Source organism: Protopterus annectens, chromosome 12.part0 (assembly GCF_019279795.1).
Source record: "Protopterus annectens isolate FY-2018-M chromosome 12.part0, PAN1.0, whole genome shotgun sequence".
Lineage (NCBI taxonomy): Eukaryota > Metazoa > Chordata > Ceratodontiformes > Protopteridae > Protopterus > Protopterus annectens.
The window spans coordinates 793,458,378-793,465,877 of NC_056746.1; positions in this window are offsets into that span (position 1 = coordinate 793,458,378).

Consider the following 7,500-nt stretch of genomic DNA (forward strand, 5'->3'; position numbering starts at 1 on the left):
ATAAAGAATGTAATTGGAGGTTAGTAATTAGGTAATTAAGGGTTAATTGAAGGGAATATTGTATATAATAGAGAGTGTTTTCAATGTATGTTACTCTTTGAAGGTTGTTTGTTAAGCCAAAGTGCTAAGTCTTGTGAATAAATTGGTGTTTTGTTAGTAAGTTTCAGTGACCATTTGGTTGTTTTCATTTATTTTTTAAACAGTTGTTTTTATACATTCTCTTTCTGTGTTTATTGACAATTCCTCATTCAGACTTTCTGATGATGGCTGGAGCATATGTGTGTTTAGCTGAAAGTACATTGTGTCATGATAAATCTAACATGATAATGATCTTGAGGTCCCAAATATGACAATATCAGTAAATAAATCAATTGAGTATATTATTGCAAACAACAGAATGCCCTCTATATCCCCCACTGTCCATGATAATGTACCCAAATCAACTTCAGTCCCTAGCCATTTACCAACCTTACTCACCCTGGGTGAGTTCAACTACCTAGTTATTTACTAGTTAATATATGCCACAAATAAATATGCACATTTCCTAAATTTAAATTGTGAATCTGAGGTGTCTTGAATTGTGAATTCTCAGCATAAGAAGGAGTTCAAGCTTACCAAGTTCAGGTAAGAAATTATTAGCTACTTATAATGTGGCCTAGTATGAGCCACAGTTGACTAGATGATGAAGCATACGAGAGGTACCTCTTGATAGGAAAAAACTGACAGTAATTCATGAGGTTTCAAAGGCTCTCACGGAAAGCTGTGGCCAAGATAAATTAGCTAAATCCACACCATAAATAGTGATACTTTTAATTTATTTTTGAAGCCTGAGTAGTGGAGAAATAAGTAAGCAAAGATCACATAATGAAAAGCTTAAATAAATTAGACATGAAGTTATATAGCAAGGAATTTTTTTAAATGTATAGGCTGCAAATATACTGAGTTCATATAATTTACAAAACATCTATTTTATTTAGCTGATGGAATTAAAGTGCCAAAAGCAGGATGTCCCACTAAGTATCTGATGTTGGGAAGAATAATGTAATGTTACTGAGGGAGCCATCTGTGGGAGAAGTTAGACAACCAGATGATAAACTGTCCCAATTTTGTAGTGCTGTCTTGGGATTAAAAGATGGAAAGCAAAAAAAAAAAAAATATATATATATATATATATATATATATATATATATATATATATATATATATATTAATGCTTATTTTCAAAAATGGAAAAGTTCCTGTTGTAAAAAAATCCATCAATGCTGGCATCTCAAATCACCGGAGCTTCCAACTTTCCTAAACTAAAGAAGCAGGTCCATTCACAGTTCCAAACTTTTCTTGCCATTCCATTGTTAGCACATCACAACCAACCCAGGTCATAATAGCCCCAGACAAAGCACATCAGGAGACTGACATCCTATAACCAGTAATCCTTTGCTCTACTTCTCTCTAAATCACTCCACCGTAAGCACCAAAATACCAAAGGACAAAACAAACTCAGGCATGGAAAACTGTGTCCCAGCTGCCAACAGCTTGTTGTTGCTTTACATTATAGTTGAAAACAGTTGCAAAACACAAAAATGCCAAGCAGGAACAGAAGGATGAACCACTCCACAGTAAATAAAGGCACCTGTTCAAGCCAAATTCAATAAAATCAATACTGGAATTTGTTGAAAAGAATAAAATAAATGATAAGCACTTTCGTCCTGACCACTTCAGAACTTCATCAGATAATAAATTTAATCACACAATCTATTTATATAGTACAGAAAAAACTGGGTAAAAAAAATCATTAAACAATTAATACATTATTTAAACTGACACACCTCCTTAAAGGAAAACATATGTAAAAGACTGTATTACATATGTAACATATAAAATCTGTATTTGATGGAATAAATAGATGGTAAAAAACTCTCGTAATATAAAAAAAGATAAAATGTATATATATATATATATATATATATATATATATATATATATATATATATATATATATATACACACACACACACACACACACACACACACACACACACACACACACACACACACATAAACCAAAACAATTAAGTCCAACACTAATAAGGAAAATGAAAACCTATTTGTTCACAAAAGGTTACAATGGTCAGAAGAGAAAAATCCATCAGCAAACTGCAGTGTCTCCACTTATGGAACTTCTTCAGTGCATGATAAAAGTAAAACACCAAAAAATATGCATTTAAATAGTAAATTCACACACAGTGTGACTCAAATTGATTAAACATTTAGAGATCTTTTTTTTTCTTTCAGCTGTTCCCCTTAGGGGTCGCCACAGTGGATCATCTGTTTCCATTTCTTCCTGTCCTCTGCATCTTGCTTTGTCACACCAACCACCCGCAAGTCCTATCTCACCACATCCATAAACCTTATCTTAGGCCTTTCTCATTTCCTCTTACCTGGCAGCTTCATCCTTAGCATCCTTTTCCCAATATAACCAGCATTCCTCCTCAGCACATGTCCAAACCAATGCAATCTCGCCTCTCTGGCTTCGTCTCCAAACCGTCCAACCTGAGCTGACCCTCTAATATACTGATTCCTAATCCTGTTCATCCTTGTCACACCCAGTGCAAATCTTAACATCTTTAACTCTGCCACATCCAGCTCTGAATCCTGCCTTTTGGTCAATGCCACCATCTCCAACCCATATAACATAGCTAATCTCACTACCCTCTTGTAGACCTTCCCTTTCGTTCTTAGTGGTACTTATCTGTCACAAATAACTCCTGACACTCTTCTCCACCCACTCCACCCTGCCTGTACTCTCTTCTTCACCTCTCTTCCACACTCACCATTACTCTGAACTGTTGATCCCAAGTATTTAAACTCATCCAACTTCACCAGCTCTACTCCCTGCATCCTCAACATTCCTCTATCCTCCCTCTCATTCGTATACATATATTCTGTCCTAGTCCTGCTGACCTTCATTACTCTCCTCTCTAGAGCATATCTCCACCTCTCCAGGGTCTCTTCAACCTGTTCCCTACTCTCCCTACAGATCACAATTTCATCTGCAAACATCATAGTCCACGAAGACTCCTGTCTGATCTCATCTGTCAACCTGTCCATCTGTCCATCATCATTGCAAATAAGAAAGGACACAGAGCTGATCCTTGATGTAATCCCACCTCCACCTTAAACCCATCTGTCTCCCACCGCAGACCTCACTGCTGTCACACTACCCTTGTACATATCCTTTACCACTCTTACATACTTCTCTGACACTCCTGACTTCCTCATACAATACCACAACTCCTCTCTAGGCACCCTGTCATATGCTTTTCTAAGTCCACAAAGACACAATGCAACTCCTTCTGACCTTCTCTGTACTTCTCCATCAACACTCTCAGAGCAGACATCACATCTCTAGTGCTCTTTCCCGGCATGAAACCATACTGCTGATCACTAATCATCACCTCTCTTCTTAACCCAGCTTCCATTACTCTTTCCCATAACTTCATGCAAAAGACACATCTAACTGTGATACATGCTATCAATGTTAATACAAAAATATTGCTGTTTTTTATATTAGTAACCATTCATGCTAATAATTTAATAAAGAACTAGATCAATTTTTCCCAAAAATAAGTGAATAAATGAGTAAAAAATATATAAAAAATAATAAAGCCATTTGGAAACATATTATATAACATCATTGAATCCTGGGCTTGTTTCTTTTTTATCAAGTATTATTTGCCAACGAGATTTATCAACATTTTTAGTATTAACCCAATCTATTCTATTCCAGTGGTGTATATGCATCTCTCTCTCTCTAGCCCCCTCTCTCTCTCTCTCTCTCTATATATATATATATATCTATGGGATCCGGACAAATGCTCAACTAGCATATGTCCGAATCACAAAACATCGAACATACATACACGGAAGCGCTGAACATTGACAAGCACTTCCGTGTATGTGTGCCTGTTTTGTAGATCGGACTACAGTGCAGGTAAGGGAAAATTCCCTTTTCCCCACTGTAGTGTGATCTTGGAGTGAGAATAATAAAGTAGGGGGGTGTGTGGGGCACAGGGGGGCAAAGCCCCCCTGCAGAAATGTAGATTTTTTTTGAACTACACATACACAGAAGCGCTTTTCAATGTTAAGCGCTTTCGTGTATGTGTGTTCGATGTTTTATGATTCAGACATATGCTAGTCGAGCATGTGTCCTATAGCTATATATATATATATATATATATATATATATATATATATATATATATATATACACACACACACACACACATACACATGCACACAGACACACACACACACACACACACACACACACACACACACACACACACACACAGAAAGAGAGATATTAAAATAGGAGCGGGCCCAACAAGGAGCCTTGTGACACACTACTGGTCACTAGTCTCTTGGTGGAGGTTGTGCCACTGATTCTGACTTCCTGGCTCCTATCTGTGAGCCAGCTTGCAATCCAGTGAGTTATGTTGGGATTTATGCCTAGTTCTGAGAGTTTGACAACAACATCTGAGTGGGGTATTTTGCTGAACACCTTGGCCAGGTCAAGGTAAGTGGTATGCACTATTTTCTCCTCATCTGTAGCTCTGGTGACCCTCTCAAAGATGTCAATGAGTTAAGCAGGCAAGGACTTCCCTTAATGAAGCCATACTGGAATGGGTCCAGTGTCTGTAGTTTGCCAATGTCCTTGTTGATCATTTCCTCAATAACTTGTTCCATGGCTTTGTATACAAGACTTGTCAGGACTGATGCATCTGTGGTTCCTGGGGCAGCTGATGGTCCACCCTTATGAAGGATGACTGTTGTGGCCCTCCATTCACCTGGCACATGACCTGGTTTGAGGCTGTAGTGCAAGAGTGCTTCAAGTGATGCTGTCAGGTCATGTTTAATGCTACTTAGAAGGCAACTGGGAATGTTGTCAGGGCCCACTGAAGCACTGTTTTTAGCTTTAGCACCTCCAGGGCCTGCTCCCTGTTGATAGCTGGGGGATATGCTAGAAGAGATTTCACAGGGAATACTGGAGGTGAAGTTAGAGCTAGATTTATCAGCCAGTAGATTTGCTATGTCACCCTGGTCAGTGATGGTTGTGGAATTTATCACCAGTTCTGAACACTTCCAAGTATCATCTTTAAGGTTCCTGACATAGAGGAAGAAGGCTTTGTGACTGTCATTAGCCAGTTAGGCTATCTTGACCTTATAATTGGTATTATTGCTGGACTTCATTAAACCTCTTAGTTTCTTCTTTAGATGAATCATACAGCTCTTGTCTCCAGTTGCCCTTTCTGATTGTGGCCATGACTTCTTTCTTTTGTTATATAGTCTGTGAAGGTAAGGATTCCACCAGTGTGGCTTATTTTTGGTGTTAGATCTGGGCTTACCTCTGGCAGTCTCATTGCAGCCATTTACATGTTTGTGCAGGGTCCTATCAGAGAGCCTTTTCGCTTGCTTGGGCTTTACTGAGTGAAAAGGAATTGTCTTGGTGCCACATATAAAATATATAATATATTTAACTGTTTCGCAGTTATTGGTGGCCAAAGCTGACCTCCTGGCTCCACTCTAGGTGCATTCAAGTAATAAATGTAATAATGAATGCCCAATAGTTACTTTAAAATTCTAATTCTCTAACATCCCAGTTACTATGTTTATTTTCAGATAAAGAGATATGTAACCCTAGAGGCATAATTTGTGTAGCTGTTAAGAGAAAGATACTATGCACCTGCATATAGTTTTTTTAAAACAGTCAAGTGTTACGCAAAAAAACACAATGCTTCCCCACATTAGGCAATTAAAATCAGTGTAGAAATGGAAACTTGGGATGCATGTTTAAAGCACCAGTACAAATTCTCAAGACAAACCCAGGGGACCTGACATTGGACTATCTCTACATTTCAAAGGGACTTACTGAGTGTGTGTTCCAAAGTGACGATAAAATGAAACATTTTTTTGGGCACTGTTTGTTGTAATACCATTGTTCAACTTCGTATCTTAACTATTCTCAGTCATCTTCCCACCCAGAGAGAGGTTATCCCTCCAAAGTATGCTGAAGCCCTTCAATAAATGACCCCTGCAGTAGTCTGGCCATGTATGCACAAGCAGTTATGACACCAAAATGAAACATTTCCCCCAAAGGCCCCGACAGTCGATTGGCCATGTATGCACAGGCCCTTAGCCATCAAAATGAAACCTTTCCTACAGGATCCCTCTAGCAGTGTGACTACACATGCAGAAGCACTGAAATTACACCAAAATGAAACATTAGCCCAAGCAACCATGCCAGTACTTTTCCTTTGTATGCACAATCACTGAAATTACACCAAAATGAAACCTTTTTCCCAGTGACCTCCTCCAGTAGTTTGCCTGTGTAGGTACAAGCACTTAAATAACATGAAAATGAAATTTTACATTCACAACCCCTCTATTAGTTTGGTCTTGTATGCACCAACTCTTAAATTACACCAAAATGAAATATTAGCCAAAAAACACACTGTTTTCCCTTGTATGCACAAGCAGTCACATGATATCAAAATGAAACATTAGCTCAAATGAACCCTCCAGTGGTTTTCCCATGTATGCACAAGCACTGAAATGACAGCAAAATTAAACCTTTTCCCAATGACCCCCTCCAGTACTTCAGCCAGTTAGGTAGGTACAAGCACTTAAATGACATGAAAATGAAATATCTCACCCACAACCCCTTTATTAGTTCACTCATGAATGCACAGACTCTTAAATGACACCAAATTGAAATATCAGCCCACACAACCCCTCCAGTAGTTGCCCATGTATGCACAAGCTAAAAATAATGGATGGACAAAGATCCAAAACTAGGGACAGTTTTTAATTATTGCTCTTATAAACTTAGAAATAACAAGTTACATATTAGAATGCATTCTCAGTATTATCCAAAGTCTCAAACTAAAAGTAATATCTGTCCATAATGATTTGCCACAAAAATGAAAATTTAATGAGGAATGAGACGATAATATGAGGTAAAAATCTGGGCATTCTGCAAAAATTCAGACAATATTCCACACAGCTATTTCTTAAGAAAAATATAAACAGAAACTGAGAAAGGGACACACAGTTCTCATTCTGAAGTAAACTTGGGGTTAACAAATGTGCTCAAAGACCTCCTATTCCTCAGAGAGAATACCTGTTATGAATGGAAGTGCAACCCCACAAACATCTCACAACTACACAGTTACACAACCTTGCAAAAAAGACGGCACCACAAACCCTAATTAAACCCCCACTTATCAAATTAGTCTACTTCTTAATGTAGGAAAGATGGATATCGGAAAGAAGTGTAAAGTTTTGGTAGGATTAGCTTACATGAGTATAGGGACAAAAGAAATGTTCCAGATGAGGATATATGTGAAAGTGAGAAGTGACTAACCTGATAGCTGTCTCCCCACTCTCTTGGTCTGTCCCTCGCAACTAGAGCCAGGAAGAGAATGGGACAGTAACAGGACT